Source organism: Camelus dromedarius, chromosome 35 (genome assembly GCF_036321535.1).
Source record: "Camelus dromedarius isolate mCamDro1 chromosome 35, mCamDro1.pat, whole genome shotgun sequence".
Lineage (NCBI taxonomy): Eukaryota > Metazoa > Chordata > Mammalia > Artiodactyla > Camelidae > Camelus > Camelus dromedarius.
This window is the reverse complement of record NC_087470.1, coordinates 3,925,413-3,942,809: the sequence shown is the minus strand read 5'-3', so window position 1 is coordinate 3,942,809 and position 17,397 is coordinate 3,925,413. Positions and strand designations below refer to the sequence as shown.

The 17,397-nt window shown below is 40.4% G+C and overlaps 1 long non-coding RNA gene across 2 annotated transcripts in view; it reads right to left on the bottom strand.

Annotated features, from left to right (window-relative positions):
- Positions 1-17,397, bottom strand: part of LOC135319944 (uncharacterized) — an 88,944-nt gene that overhangs the window by 23,384 nt on the left and 48,163 nt on the right. Inside the window, exons 5-8 of one of the 2 annotated variants that reach the window (XR_010379027.1) lie at positions 9,650-10,802; positions 8,671-8,730; positions 7,920-8,140; positions 1,671-1,870 (exon numbers count right to left, since the gene is read on the bottom strand). This is a non-coding gene — a long non-coding RNA (uncharacterized LOC135319944). Of the gene's footprint in view, positions 1-1,100; positions 1,871-7,919; positions 8,141-8,670; positions 8,731-9,649; positions 10,803-17,397 lie in introns of those variants that run through there. The other variant, XR_010379026.1, reaches the window with a different exon arrangement.

Here is a 17,397-nt window from a genome sequence, read left to right as displayed (position 1 = left end):
ACTGGGTTTTAATCCAGAATATAGAGGTGTTGTGTGTCATTACTCATACTTATTTGTATGTTCACAAGACAAAATGATTTGAAGGTCTCTCTCCCCTCCTCCTACTCAGTACCTGCTCTCACCTGATCTCCCAGTCCACACATCTAACAGCCTTTCACTTCACCCACAGCTGAACTCATCAGTTTTCCCCCAGAGCTCCCTCTGCAGCTTTCCCTCCTCAGAGCACAGCAGGACCATCACTTACCTCATTAATCCACCCAGAAACCTGGGCCTTCCTCCATCCTACCTTCACAGACAGCATTCATCCTTTCATTTTTACCATCTAAACATGCCTTCAATCTGTTCGCTTTTACCCACTGACCGTCCCACCGCTCAAGTGGAAGCCACCAACACTGCACACCTGGACTCATGAGTCTCCCAAGTGTCCCCACAGCCGCTCTCACGTACTTGAGACAAAAGGGATTGTGTCACTCCCGCGGTTTTAGGACTCTTTTCAAACCCACTCTTCTTAGAAGAAACTCCCAGTTCTTCACCTGATAAAGATCTTTGCCATCAAATTGTCAGCTCAGGGAGGGCAGGACAAGCCCTCTCCCCTCGGCCCCTCCCTCTGGCAGAGCATCAGGTTGGGAGGACCTGCTGAGCTACACCAGCCTGTATTCTAACCCTGGTCTTGAGTTCTTAGCAAACTGCTTCACTTATCCATACAAACCCAAGGTAGATTAGAAAGATTTTAGATGTTGAGCTAGACTATTGATTTGGGGATTTTGCACTAGCAACCTGCAAGTACATGTTCTAATGATTCTGTCTTCTTAAAACCACACCCAGATTTAAGGAGTATTTGTGGAATGTCTTCGGAGTAAAAGGGACTGTACTTTAACAGACTATATGTTTTATAACATGAACAACCCTGACAGGGTCACAAATGGAACCACCTCACAAGTGACAGAAGACAGGTGAGAGGCACAAAGCAACAGGTCACAGAGATGGTAAGAGCAAAGTTGTTTCTCCAACCCCCAAAAAATTTTTTGAAAGAACCGAAAACTCTGAATTTTGAAAGTAAAACACTATCATATAAAGAAATAAAATAAATAATCCTCTTCATCAGTGTTTCAAGATCTGACTCCAGATATTTTAGCAGGCCATACTGAATCCTAGCACAGAAAAATCAGATGGACTAGTGGTGAGTAAGTTCCAGGGAAACGGCAGCAATTCCTCCACTTGTAAGAGGACACACACTCAATTGTCGAAGGTGATTTTAAACCACATTCTGGAGAAATTCAGAAGATTCAGGCACCGATTCTAGATGGTGATGACACGGAAGGACGGGTTGGATGCATGCTTCTAACTGAGTCACCGGCATTCTTACACTGCAGGGGGAAACGGAGGCTCTCAGTTATGAGCAGAGATGTTCCTGTCATGTCTCCCAGGCCGTGCCTCGGGGACTCAGTGTCCTGCAGCAGCCTGGCCCCAGACGAGGACCCGCAGCGTGGCCCACTCAACCAGGAGGGGCACTGTGCTTGAGAAAGCCCATCCCCGATGGGAGAAAGAGGGGCTGGTGGGGTTGTGTGTAACTATAAATGATCATAGAAATACACCTGCATACATTCATTTGATACAATTAATATTAGCAGGCTATTTAACAAAATTTCAATTGTCAGTGTTAATTTTACCATTCCTTTCCTCTTGTCCCCTGCACTCTGAGACAGGCTTAGGCTCTCTCACACCTGCAGCTCTGATGCAATAGTTGTGAAGTCATTTTACTTTGCTGCAAGTGTCCTCGCTCCCCGTGTCGCTGTGACTGTCGTCTCTTAACAGAGTCAGATGTCTTCCTGGATCTCTCCCTGAGTTCCTTGCTCCTGCTTCTCAGATCCTGAGATAAAGAACAGGTGAAGACACATGACTAGAAAAGGCACTGTGGACTTGACCAAAGTCCTCAGTGACCCCCTAGGTGAGTGCTGCCCACCCCTTACCTTCGATTCTCAACGTTCTGCCCAGGGTGACATCCAGACAGGAAAGAGTCTTGGGCCCAATTAAAAGCTGTGAGGCTTGGGTGCAGGGAAAGGTGCAGGAGCTGGTTCTGGAGCCGGGACCCTCCCCACCTCTGCTACTCTCTCTCCCGAGGCCCCGCCCCCAAGCCCCCAGGCTCCCTGATCTTCTGTCCTTCTCTTCTACACTACTCCAAGCCCTTTTCCCCTTCCTTTATTCCCTGATTATCCCCAGCTGGAGTGATTTTTTCATCACAGCATCTAAAAAAATTTCCTACAGCTGAAAAAGAAGTCTCCAGAGGTCAATGCCCACATGGTGGTTCCTGAAGAGAGCCCCTGGTTAGGGGGACTCTCACCAACACTCACAGGGCATCAGACATGTTGCAGGGTCGACCACCCCCAACAAGAATTTGCTGTGACCCCTATGCCCGCACAGCATCCCTGTTCACAAAATTTAGTTGGGCCACTTATCCGTTATTAAGAAGCAAAAGTAAAAAAATTGCTCATGTTTCTTACTAAAATTATCTATGAGGTGGAAAAAGAAATTGTAATAGAAAAGAACAAATTTGACTCCATGTTAGATGTGTTCGTTTGTCTTTAAACCTGTACCCTGTTTTCTAGGCTAAGACTTGTTATCTCTGCACCTTTTGTAAAAGAAAGTTGCCTTTAGCCTGAAATATCCAGGAGGGCCTATTCTGCGGGCTCTGATCTTTAAGGATGTTAGCTCTTCTACACTTATGTAGAGATGGCAAGTTGCAAAATAAAGAATAAACTTTGTTTTTTTGAGGTTTTACAGGGGTGCCATGATTTGACCCACATGGACAGCTGCAAGAACAAAGGATTCCAAGGAAATCAATTCGTACAGCAAGAAGTTTGCAACAACCAACCACACCCCCACCACTTTTTAGTATAAAAGGAGACTGAATTCTGACTTGGGGAAGAGAGTTCTCCTGGATATCAGTATGCCATCTTCTGAGTCTGCCAGCTTTTCAAATAAAGTCACTATTCCTTACTCCAAAAGCTCCTCTCCCGATTTATTGGCCTGTCATGCAGCAAGCAGAACGAGTTTGGACTTGGTAAATAAATGACTGCATTAGAGGTAGTATGTCTCCACTGTTTCCTCATTTCCAGTATGTCACAACCAATCAATTTTATATGCTGTTTAACAACACGACCAAAAAACCTATTATACGGAATTGATTCCATGGAAATAAAATTATTTCTTCTCCTTCAAAACTTTGTTCTTTTCTATTTTATTTTGTTTTGCTTATTGAAAAGAAAATAAAAGTCAAATCATTTTATTTCACCTATTTGTTATAGCTACATATTGTAAATACTACAAAGATATTTAAATTGCAATAAAAATTGTTCATATATTAGTATAAAGATATATACACAATCAAAGCAGAGTAGGAAAGGAGTGGATATTTACTAAAAATCCACTGCACATCCAGTCTTTTACAAGCATATTCTGGAATATAAGCTCTATTATCCAGGGGTCCACCACCCCCATTCTCACTGCCGAGTCCCAGAGTAATCAACCTCCAAGGCACCAGCATAGAACCACGCGATCACTATTTTAGGTATAAATGAGGGAATTAGCTCTTTCAATTCTAAAACAGAAACCTTAAAATAAATACTGAACTTATTTACAAAGAAAATTGGACACAAAAAGTACAGTTTCTCCCCCAAGTCACAAAGATAATTACTGGTAAAAGCAATATTTGAACTCATCTTCCTGATTCTAAAAACTAAGGTGGAAATCCCCTTCGACTGTGGAGGTCCAGCAGCACAGCCTATCACCCTATCTTTGTTCAGATCTAGCTTTAGACAGCCTGAGACAGCACCCCATTCCTATGGAACTCGAGGGCAAACGATAACAATAAGGATTTTATATTCAGTAGTTTCTTAGGTCTCATTTATATAAAGTGTCAACAGGTCAGCAGAAAACTCTGGGAAATATGAGTGGGTCCAGAGCTTTTTGCTGATAAGAAACAATCTATCAGGACAGAGTGACCTTCCCATGAGAGGCCTCATGGACATAAACTAAAGGCAGCTTAGCAATGAAAACTAGCAAGACCATGGAACTCAAGCAAGAAAGATCCCTGCCATCCCCCACCCAGTTGCCTCTTCACCCACATGGACAAGATGGCAGAAGACCCAGGTTCTTGTCCAAGTTACACCATCATGGATTCTCACCCATAAAAATTTATGACTCTATGCTGTCTTAAGCCATTTCCAACTCAAATATGATGACACCAATATCTCAGCAGATTGTCTATGTCTTCACTTTCTCTCTTCTATTAGGATACTATATCTATGGCCAAAAAGCAGAAATCCAATTAAAAACAACATGCACGAAGGCTGGTGAAAGTCTGCGTAAGAGACTTTGTTCTCACGCTCAGTGAATGAAAACTCAGAAAAAGTGCTCCTTCTCCCTCTGCAAGTGGGAGGTAGCCTGATTGTGTGTGTGTTTGTGTGCACGTGTGTGTGTGTGTAAATCAAATACAATGCATTCTGGGATGTGTACAGATTTTTTTTATGTTACTGTCATTTCATGAGGATGAGCCAACCTTTAAAGTAACTTGAATCTCGTGTTCTGAGAGAGTTTTGATGGAGGAGGGGAAAGGGGAAAGGAAAGGAGGAAAGAAGTAAATGAAGCAAAGGAGTAAGAATACTACTAGGGAAAGGCAAGACTTTAATTTTTTTCCTACTTGCATCACACACAAATTAGGGACTGACTTTCCCCCATGTCTCGTCAAGCACTGAGTTGCAGAAGAAGAGGCGACAGCCCATTTCTCACTGAGATTGTGACTGTACATGGCATCTTATAGACACAAATTATTTACCCTGATCAAACACTCTAGCAGCAGGCCGTAATTCTCCTGTTTTGAGAGACAAGAAAACAGGAGTTCAAAGAGGATGTATAACTTGAGAAAAGTCAGAGGACCAGTAAACTAAAGAGGATGAATTCAAACTCAGATCTGAATGGAGAGTCTGATCTTCCCACTCCCAGGGCTGGAAAATCCTTAACAGACAGGCTTCCCAGCTCCCTGCATTGTTCCTGGCACCAAGCATTTCCCATGGCTATGGTCTGCTGTTCTCACAGACACAGTGCTCTGTGCAGCCAATAACCTCCATTCGACCTTGATCATATACCTGCCTCACTCACCAGGCTTCTCCATACAGACAGGAAAGCTGGCTTTCAAGTGCATACAAAGCCACCCCTGGACTTACCTGGGCTCTTCAGTGGCTTTTCCAGCATAAAGGCAGCCATGAAAGTGCTCACAGTTTGTACATGAGCCACACTACCTCTCTCCATCTGTCTCCCCACCTATACTACTTAGCTATGACCATTTTGAGAATCTTGGAAACAAATTTTTAAAAACAGAAAAGAAAGTATTCTGTAACAAGTACTTAATACTTACAATTTTAAATGACAAGTTACAAAGTGAGTATTTACAAATTGAATCTGCCTTCCTAGGTGTCAGTTTTAACAGTTAAAAAATATAATAGCAAAAATTCTCACTTACAAAATTAACAAAAACATCAACAATAACCTGGAATAAACTCAAAAACAATGCCCATGTTGTACATGGAGAAACACAGGACTGTACTGAGGGGTAAAGTAAGAAGTGTGAATGCAAAGACATCAACATATTGTATGGAGGAAAGCAGTTTTGTAAAGATGAACGTTCTCCTAAAGATAATTCAAAACTTACTTAAAAATCCCATGACAGCTCTTATCTGTTTTTTTTTAACTTGAGCAAAATATTTTGGAACTCTTCAGGAATAATAAAGTCATAATACTAGACAAGAAAATTGGGGATGGAAAAAAGAATAAAAAAATCGCAGTGTCATATATTAAATAAATTTTTACAATATGTAAGATATAGCACTGGAGTAAGAAAGTAAGACTGACAGAAATAAACCATGAGCTCAAAAAGAGACTCTAGTGTACATAAATATTTTGTACAGGTGGGATTTCAAATCAAAGAGCAAAGTATGAATTCAATAATTGTCTTGGGACAATCAGAGAATCACCTGGAAAAAACAAATTCTATTCCAGTCATAATGACCACAAGAAAAATTACAAATAGTGATGTAAATATTAGAAAGTACTAATAACAGCAAATACAACTCTTTGCTCATAGTAATTCAACTTCTCCTCACTATAACAAGTAGTATTATCATCTCCATCATAGAGATTAAAAAATCCTACAGAGGAGATATATACCATTATAAGAAAGTATTTCTAAGAATACTATCAAGGATAAAACCCAAAAAGAAGACATTTACTGTCTTAAGATTATTTTCGGCCACAACAAAAATAAACCTACTGAACAGAATGAAAGGCAAGAAATGACAAGAAAAAGCTCTGTGATACATGTTAATGAAGACAAGGGGTTAATGTTCATAACATACAAAGAGCTGTCACAAAGCAACAAGAAGCTCCCTCACTTAAATGTGTGCAAAGGACAAAAGGGATGATTCACCTTTTAAAAGTCAGATGGCTAATGAGTGAAAAATGCTCAATACCTCACTGGTCATCAAGTGCAAACTAAAACAATGAAAAAGCAATTTTGCTCATCATATTGGCAAATGTTTTTAAAAAATATTCTAGGTAGTGTCCATCTTTGAGAGAACAAACTGAGCGATCTTTTTGGAGGACGACGTGTCAATGGATATGTAAACTCTGAAAAATGTGTGTACACACAGACTGAACTCCATTTTAGGAATCGTTTCGTTTAGAAAAAAAATCAGTTCAAAAAGATGTACTCATCAGAGCATTTACACAGCACTTTTTACAATGGTGGGAAGAAAAGCTGAAGTGAAATCATATCCAGCGATAGAGAATTGGTTACATAAGTTATTCTACATCTTTTCATTCCCCGCAGGAGAAGGAATTTCTAGAGTCACTTGAAAGGATCCTGTGATGTATGTAATTGTCACATCCAGGGACTAAATTCCCAGAAACCTTAACTAAAGGAATACTCATACAAGATCACAGGAATGTTTGTACAAGAAGGACGCCAGTCAAACACCCTTTCTGACAGTGGAAAATGGAGAAAACTTAAGTATCCACCATCAAGACAATGATGCGGTAAATCAAGGCGAGCTGTGGGCACTAAGGGGCAGGCGTTTTGGCGTGGTCCAAGGCCTTGTCCACATTACTCTCCCACCAAAGGTGTCCTTACACAAGAGACCAAATCTACTGCACATCAGGAGACCCCTCTACTCTATCTGAAAGGACCGGATGAGTCTGGAGTGGGAGGACGTCTATGATATACACCTCAGTGAATAAACCGAGCTGCACAAAACATATAGTATGGCCTTATTTTTCAATAAAGCATATATACACACACATATACATAGATTTCTCATATACATGTATGTATGTGTATATATATATGACAGGCATAAAGGTCATGAAATATATACACCACATTGTCAGCAGTTTTTACTCTCAGGAAAAAAAGGGGAAGGGATGTAGGGGCCTTTCGGTACCACCACAGTTCTCTTTTCAGTATTTCAGTTAAATATACTTGGAATTTAAAAGTTTATTTAAGTCCGAAGTAAAATGGACGATGCCTCTACAAGACAGAATGCTATACTGGTCATTAAAAATCATGCCAGGGGAGAGAGAATACTGTAGAAAAATGTGTAATAAGCCGAATGGAAAATGGAGGTCTCCACACAGTAAACAGGCACAGAGTGCTCGCTGGTTTTTATGACAGACGTAATACACACTGATGAAAAGAACAGAAAATAGATGTTAAAGTGTTAATTATTATCTCTGAGTAGTGGGACCAGGATAGAAACTTTTGTCCCTTTTTTCAGACTTATTATATTAAATACACATTATTTTTCATCTGAAAAAAGCATTTTTAGATGTCTAGTACCACACATTGAAAAAATTACACTAGTACTTACAGAAATAACTAGGAGACACGGCAGCAGCGTCACAAAGTGTAGAACGGGCGATCCTGAATAACACCGCGCAGTTACATAAGGACCCACAAAGTGAGAGCATCTGCTGTCATAGGGCGTAGCCCCCTTCTATTTGTCAGTTGTGTCTTCAGGGCTGAGGCAGTTCTGAGCACGGCCAGTGTCAGTGCTGGTGTCTGGATGGATGCCACTGGAGGTGAGGGCACCTGCAAGCCGAGAGGAAGAACAGAAATCATCCTCTGCTTTTTCTGTCTTGTTTCTTTGTTACTTTTGAAGAGAGGTGTAAATAAGATAAACTAAATCTTCCCTACTAAAATTTCAGTAATGAAACCGTTTTTCAAGTGTTCACAACTTATATTCTGCCTATAACTGTCTTTTCAACAAAACATCATATTTCTTAAATGTTAATTAACTCAGCTAATTAACTACCTGTTGAAACCTATTAAAGAACATGAAATGCACTATGTAAAATCACCACGCCTGCAGTGACTGGCACAGCTGTCTTGATAGCAGTGCAGTCAGCCCCCACCATCCCGTGGCCCTGAGCTCCTGATGCTGCTAAGAGAGCACGCTGCCACCTCAGATGGAGAGAAACGGTGAAAGAGTTTTCTGAAATCTACAGCACTGACAAAACATATCTGAGAAATCCCAGGCTCCTTTGAGGCTGTCATTTTCTGTTTCTGGCCTACACCCGTCAATGAGCAGAACCACCCCATTCCCGAGCCATGGGACTCACGTGGGAAGCAGTTTTGGAGAAATTTCCAGGTATAGAATGTAACCAACTATACATAGAACTCTGAAAAAAGAAAAGATGTAATACTCTGATTTTGGAAGAAACTCAAAATATTCTCCTAAGCCTTAGTAGCTGGAAAGGCTGGGCATCTCCTAAGCCACTTATTTATTTCACAGCCAGTGAGCATCTCCCACAAACCCTGTTTCCCTGTGTCTGCTGGGAGCCTCAGGCACACTGTTGCTGTCGATCTTATAAGTCACAGGGCTGAGGCGTGTGTCTCACGCCTGCAACTCTCACACAGGCTCACCTCCTAGCCTCACTGTCTGAACTTGGCCCCATTTTCTCACCTGTTTATTTGGTATCTGTTCTTCTGTAAGCTGCCTGAAATGCTTTTTGGAACAAGTCAGAAGAATCAGTGGGTAGAGAAATGGACAGATGTACAGGTGAGAGTTGGGGAGACAGAGTGACTCCAAGGAAAGGGGAACAAAGAAAATTTCCTATGCAGAACCCTCTTCTAGTCAGGGAAGAAAACCACCACGGAGAAGTGTGAAGAGGCAGGTGGCTTAGGACTGTTTCCTGGATTCCATGAAAAGTCACACCAAGAGATGAGAGGGTAGAACTATAAATAATAAAAGAAAAAAGCATGCATGCTTGAAAAATATATCTACAATATGTACTTTCTAAAGAATAGATTCAAATCAGCACGGCCCAATAACACAATCCTTGGGTATTTACAGAAGTGAGAATCCCATCTCCAAACCACAAGGCATCCCTTCGGAGCACTAAGAGTCTACACGGGACGGTCATAAAGCTGTCACCGCAAAAGCGATGCTATCCTGCCCTTACGAGGAATGAGCAGCTGTGCTCGGGCTGCCGACGCGCGCCATTTACACCCCACAGCACCTCTACGGGAGAGGGACTCCTAGCGAGCCCCATCTCTGCAGGACAGAAAACAAGTCCAGGAGAGGCTAAGCCGACCTACCAGTTCTCCATCTCACAGGACTGGTCACTCCAGAGCAGGACTCGAACTCGGACCCACGTTTGTAACCGCAGTACTACCGTGATTTGTGTGCTTTTTGTGTGTATAATACATTTGTGTCCGGCATGAAAGGATATTTAACAAATGTTCGGTTGTCTTGTCTATCTCATTAGCTCACAATCTTTATATTTTTGAATTGTACTCTTTTCCCCTGGAGAAAGGAACGGAAAGAGCGAGGGTCAGAATGAGATGGGGCTCCATTCTTTATCTGTTACCACATCTCATCCAGTCCCCAACCAGGAAGAAGGAGCAAATGTTCTCTTCATCTTTAAAGAGAGAGCTCCACTGATGGTGACTTACTCAACTCCAAAACCAAGTCTGGGGGAAGGGCACAGACAGCAACCAGAGAAGTATCACCCGTAGGAAGGAGAAAAGAGATCAGGGGAGGGCTCAGGGGGTCAGCCTGATTTAATTTCAATGGATAATATAATACCACAGACTAAAAATACTAGCATGCAGTGAATTTGCTATTTCTTGACATCTAGCAAGTTTTCATAGCCCGCATGAAACATTATCGTGAACTAGTGAAAGGAAGAGTCCACACTCAGGGAAAATCAATGCCACAGGCAGGCTGAAACCCAGGTTGGAGGAAAGGAAGAGAAAAGGCATAGTTAAGAAGAGGGGAAAGTCTGGGAAAAAGACATCATCACAAGGACTCTCCAGCATCATCCAGCAATCATATAATCATTCATTCAAGAGAGAGTTACTTAGGTCCTATTTTGTGCAAGATTTTACACAGGGCAAAGCAAGAGTGCAGCTTCCATGGTGGCAGCAAGTGGCGGGGCTATAATACAATTCTGATCCTAGTACCTTGCACAATTGTACTCAGTATAAAGGCAAAAAAATAAGGTAAAATAATACTATGTAAACTCTACGCATGGTTGAAAAAAATTAAAGAAGACCTAAATACCTGGACAGACACACCACGCACATTCCTGGATCAGATGACAGAGCTCTTGGGATGGCAGTGCTCCCCAGAGCGATCTGTATACTCAACGTGGTCTCGATCACAATCCCAGTGGGCTCCTCTGCAGTAACTGACTAGCTGCTGCTACTATTCATATGGGAATTTGAGGGACTCAGTAACCAAAACGTACTTGAAAAAGAAGAAAAACATGAGAGGACTTGTAATTCTCAATTTCAAACCTTACAACTGTATCTCCAGGTGAGATTAGAGGCCATTTTTAAGTTATTACTGGGTTTATCCTTATTTTCAAAATTCTGTACAATGAATATACCTGTTAGAATAAGAAAAATAAAAAGTAAGATATCTTGTAAAACATGCACAGTGATTCATTCATTAGGAAAAAAATTATTTTAACTATAAAGAGGTAAACAAATATCTAGTGAAAAAGGACTACTTAAAAACAAGTGTGCATTTATAATTTTCATAAATTGAAAACTGAAAAGCACAAAAACATCAAGTTTCTAGGGAGACTAGTGAAACATATTAATAGTTATTTTCAAAAATTCTAATTGAACAATGAAAACTCAAGAAAGGGAAAATTGTGATTGACACCCAAGTGCAAACACATGGAGAGCAAAGGCCTAGAAATCACAGTTCCTTTAAATCTGCTTCTAACTCAATAGGAGAGGAAATTCCTCACTTAGGGGACAGTGGAATCCCATACATAAGACAGGATACACAGTACAAACTGCAGTAGTATCGGGAGTGAATTTCTTAGAATTCTAATGTTACAACATTGCTGAAAAACTATAAAAACACTGACAGACAGATTAAAACACACAGTCATATATATTATATTGAAACATATGTAGTCTGCTCCCATGTTGCATAGAAATACAAACATATTTGTTCATTTATGGGCACTGAATATTTTATCCCAGGTAGAATATTTCAACTAAAACAAATAATCAATAATACACTCCTCTTGACAAATCTACTTGATAAGTTACTCTGCTATGTAACCATAATGTGTTTAAGATAGATCTAAAATTAGTGAAAAATCTTTGTATGGTTTCTTGAATTGTTCTCAAAATTCCAAGCTTAATTTTCAAATAGATCTGAGCAGTATTTCTATATTATCTTTTCCCTTGTGAAATGAACAACACAGTCTGTTGTCAAAATTCTGTCCTTACAATGATTCACGAGCACCATTTCCTAACAAAACTGCTGAACAGCAAGGCACTATCCAGACACTGTGACCAAATAAATGAAACACAAGGAAGACAGTGACCCTAACCTGGAGGGCTTATAATCTGTGTCAACAGCGGGTTTTTATTTGATTGGTTTGATTGGGTAGCAAAATAAAATCAATCAAGTACTTTCTGCTTTTAGCATTCTGTAAGTCATGACTGTTTTTAGTGTCATGAGAAGGAAAGACTTAAGCATGACTTGATTAGGTCAACTAGCAACAATCATCACTGGAGAGTGAGTAATAAAGAAGTTAACTGATAGAAATGCTTCTGCCTACATGAGACCTAAAATAAATCTATACTGATATCCGAAAGGAAAATGAGGAGATGAGGTCCCCAATGAGAAAACAAACAAGGAATCAAAAAAGGAAAGACGTTTTCATTAACGATTCCAGGCAGTAGTGGAGCATGGTGGTGAGGATCACAGATGTTTGGGACGAACATGAGTGCCTGAACACCCACAGCACTGGGTAGCTGTGAAACTGATATTTCAGAGAAATTTTCTGCATCTCAGTCTTCTATCCATACACTGGGGACAACAACCGCACCCATCTCCTAGAACGGTCCTACGAATTAAGTTATTTTATATATAAAATTTTAAATAAAATACCTCAGATTTTAAATAATACCCCAAAAGCACAAGGAACAAAGAAAACAGAGATAAATTGGAGTTCATCAAAATTTAAAACTTTGCTTCAAAGGGCACCATCCAGAAAGTGAAAAAACAACACACAGAAGAAATTTTTTTCAAATCATTTATCTGATAAGGAATTTGTATCTATAAAAAATAAAGTACCTCCTACAAATCAACAATAAAAAGGCAACTCAATTAAAAGGTGAATAAAGGATCTGAAATGGTATTTTTCAAAGAAAATATACAAATGGCCAATAAGCACAATGAAACGATGTTCAATATCATTAGCTGTAAGGGAAATCAAGTCAAACCCACTAGGAGAAACCGCTTCACACTCACAACAATAGGTTATAATAAAAAAAAGAGTAACAAGCACTAATAAGGACACAGAGGAAGCGGAGCGCGCAGCCCTTGCTGGTGAGGACGTAACACAGCGTGGCCACTTTGGAAAACAGCCTGGCAGGTCCTCAGAGAGTTGAACATTTGGTTTCTGAATGACCCAGCAACTCTGCTGTCTGGGCACAAACGTAAGAGAACTGAAAACAAATGTCCACATAAAAACTCCTACAGGAATATTCATGGCGACACTACTCATCACAGCCAAAAAGCAGAAACAACCCAATTGCCTATCACCTGATGAATGGGTAAACAGTGGGGCCCAGCCATACAGTGGAATATTAGTCAGCAATAGCAAAGCATAGAGTACTGACCCAGGCCACAACGTGGACAAACTTTGATAACGTTACTCAGTGTTAAATAAGTCAGTCACAATAGACGGTTCCACCTACATGAAGTGACTCGATTTAAATGAAATGTCCAGCACAGGCAAATCCACAGAGAGAGAAGAGTGGCTCCTTGGGGCTGGGGGAGGATGGGGAAGATGGGAATGACTGCTTATGCATACGGGGCTTCCTGTTGGGGGAATGAAAATATTCTAAGATTAAATGGGATGCACAATTCTGGGCATAGAGTAAAAACGACTGTATATTTAAATGGGTGAATTGTATTAAAACTGGTAAGAAAAAAAGCAACTCGGGCCAGTACCTTCCCTAGTAAATGCAAATTGCTAACTTTTATTAGAGGAAGAAGAAACTGCCCTCAGCATGAAAGTAGGAGATCAGCAAATGTGAGTTAACCAAAATTGGACAAGAGCATTTCACTTGAAACAGTTGCTGAGTGTACACGAAATATTCAGAAATAGGAAAATCAGTTTCACATCAGGAAGAAGCATTCTTCTTCAAATGCAGATCAAGGATTCAGCAAGCCCAGCTGCTACAAATGACCAGAGAAGAAACCTGGTTCTTAAAACAAGCACCAGAGCCAACAAGGAAATGGTGGTGAGGAAAGCAGGCGGCCGAATATCTGGAACAGTTTGCTACAAATAATTTCTCCACTGAAAATTTAAAAATAAAATGAAAGTGATAAAATGCTCTGTTGACCTCACGTGAATGGGCTTCCTTCGGTGCTCGACTGTTCTGTAACCCCGATTGAGAGACTCAGGAGAATCAGCATGTCTCCTGGGAGTCCCCAAAGGACTGCCCACCAGCACGCTGACCACCATCACATCTGCCAGGGTTGAATTGCAGAGAAGAGACCAACTTCTGAAAGGCACAGGAAATGTTGACAAGGGAAGAAAAGGCTGCAGTCAGTCCTGGGACAGAGGCCCTCTGAGCAGAGGCCAGAAGGCTGCAGGTGAACTGCAGTGGCCGTGGGACAGGAAGCGACCATGGGGGAGCATATCTCAATTCTCTCCTCTCTCTCCATCGGGTAGGAGTGGTAAACCTGCATCCTTCTCACCTGGAACTGTGGGTTGGCTGGCAGAAGTCTTACCGACATGGAATGATTATTCAAGTCTCTGTGGAAAAAGTCAATAAATCGAGAGGGAGTAGGGAGCCAACTCCACAAGCCTCTCAATTGCACCCTTATTTATTGTGTATAATCAAAGGAAAAATTCATTAACAATTGTGTGATAGTAATAGGAACTTCGGGAAAGACAGTATGAAGCAGAGATTGTAGAATACACAATGAGTACAAAGGATTAGTGTATCTTTAGGGAAGTAATGGAGTGAGGGGAACAAGATACATTTTTAGACATGTGAATTACAAAGCAGACCACCAGACCAGCCAGGTCCTTGTTCTGTGGATCATAGACTATCTAACAGCACACAAGCTCAGCGTTTATACCTGAGGGCCTCGGTCCTTGCTTTGCAACCAGCAGAGTGCTATCTAAAACCTCAACTATGCAAGCAAAGCATTGTCTCTGCTTTTTAATGCAAGGAGACTGGAGTGAGGATGTACAGGCACTTGCTTGTAAAGCAGTTTTTAAGCATATATTTTTCTTCTTAAAGTTCACAGGCGGCTGGAGTGTGTTACAATTTGTTAAACCAATCATGGGCTCCCACATGGAACCATTATGGAGGACACCCTAAGATGACAAATCCTGCCTCTGGGTCTTTTCCTGCCATCTTCAGCCACTCTAGCAGGGTCTAGGTACATCCGTGAATAACGATCCTACAGAACTACCCACACTCTTAACTCCTGGTGCTTGAAACTTAATTTTAGCTCTACACAACTTACCGTAGAAAAGTTTCAGAAATAAAAGGTATAATATTCCTTTTATATCTCATCATATTACTGATTTTTCTGATTGCTCTAAGTTGCTTCTACTTGGTAAAGCAGATAATTCTGCAGGTGAATTCAGTAATTTCCATTGGGAATATCTAGCCATTTTGGGCTCTCTAACTTCTATTGGTCAAATACCGATACACTTAATTGATTTCTTTGTTTATCAATTTCAGCCGGGAGGAGAGGGAGTGTCACTCTTTTCCTCAGCCCACCCTCAACACTTTTCTCATCAACTCAGGCCTCCTGAAAACAAAACAAAGGATTTGTTTCCCTTCTACTCTTTCCACAAAACCAACAGGAAACATCAGCCTGGAGAAAGAATTCAACACAAATGTTAAAACAAAAATCTATAAACCTGGAGCAACTCCATCTCCGAATCATGATACACAATGACATGAGAGTAAGTGTGTCAGGCACAAAGCATGCGTGAGCCTGACCACCTGATTTCTATTCTTCAAAGGAAGGAAGGTTTTCATATTTTTTATTATCATTCTTTGTCATTGTTTCTGAATATGCCAAAAAATAGTTTATGAAAGAATTATGCACTGCAATAACAGGTTACTATTGTATCAATTATAGAAGGCATTCAGAGGGGATAGGAAAAGCCACCTCTGTAAAAAATGCAAAATTTCTTCCCCTGTTAAGAACACGTATACAAAATGCAACAGAGAATTCAAATTCTTGTGGAGAGGTGCAAAAGCCACAGAACGAAAGCAAAGTCAACAGAATGAGTTAATTCAGAATTCACTGGACAAACATGCTCAATGTATTCAAATAATTTTAAAGGCACACTGCAAACCATTCACTTTATGATCTGCAGGCTAGAGGAAGCATTTCCTGCTTTAACAGACAACAGAAATCAATAGGGTGCCCCAACAAACAAGGACCAAAGAACAATCAGGCTTTTAACAGCTCTGATAAATCAGCATGTTCTAAAGATCAAAATCCAGAAATTTTAAACATTCATTCACACCACAATGAAACAAGCACTTAAAAAAAAAAAAAACAAAGAAACTAAGCACATAGATCATGTACATAGAACAATGAGGACTTCATGTACCGCTGGAAGAACAGGCTATAGCCTTTTACTTGAAAAATAAAACTACTTTTAATGATAACTGCTAAAACACATTTCATCATTCATGTTGCCTTGAAAAATCTGAGGCACTTGTATCTGATCAGAAAAGCAATTCTGGGTAATAGTCGGTTACAATTCAGTGCCAGTTTGCTTTAGAAGAAAAGAGAAAAAAAAGCTACTGTTTCTCATATCCTGCACAAAGTGTGAAGTGCCTCCCTCCCTCTTTCTCCTCCCGTTTTCTGAGCTCATGCTCCCCAACCCTTCTGAAACAAGTATGAGAAACTCTTATTCCCACCAATATGCAAAATGACAAAAGAATATCAATTTATTTGTGTAAATATATGCCTATACCTTGAACTGTAGGAGAAAGGTATCAGAAGTCCATATGAAACTTATTTCTAGATTCCTGAAATCACACACACAAACGTTCACACAGACACAGACACATACCCCCTGGATTACTGGGCACTTCACAAGTTTAGGAATTCCAACTTCTAGAAGATAACTTTGTAGTTAGTTTAAAATACAAATCTGTCAGCTTTTGAAAGCCTTGATCATCTGCTAAACCATCCAAATATCAAAGAGATCCAATTAGCTTTCTCTGTAGAATGTAATTTCACTTGATGGCAAAACAGACCCTAAGAAGTACTGGATCAAAGATTCGTGTTTATCACTACCTATGATCGTTTTTAAGCACATTAACAGATTCAGAAATGTATGTCTCAACAACATTTATTCTTATTGAAAAAGCATACGTGTTCAACTCTCTATACAGTGACTAGGTCCCATGATGGTGTTTAAGAGCTATTTTGCGCATTGAAATATTTATTTTCAAGTGCAGACAAGGAGGGTGTGTATTACTCAGTTGTAGAGCACCTGCTTAGCATGAACAATGTCCTGGATTCAGTCCCCAGTACCTCCAAAAAAATAAATAAAAATAAGTGCATATTTAAAAATAAGAATAAACTTATATAAAAAAAAGCAGACTAAAAAGCACTGCAATCTATATGCTACAATTATACTAAAAAAAAAGTGTTTCTTTCAAATATTGACTATATGCCAATCACAGAGACTATCACAAATCACACCTGAACCATCACGTGTGATTCTCAACAACCCTAAGTAGACACGGATGAGAAACCCGGCACTGAGGATGAGGAGACGGAGCTCGGAAGATCCGGGGACTCTGACCGTCCT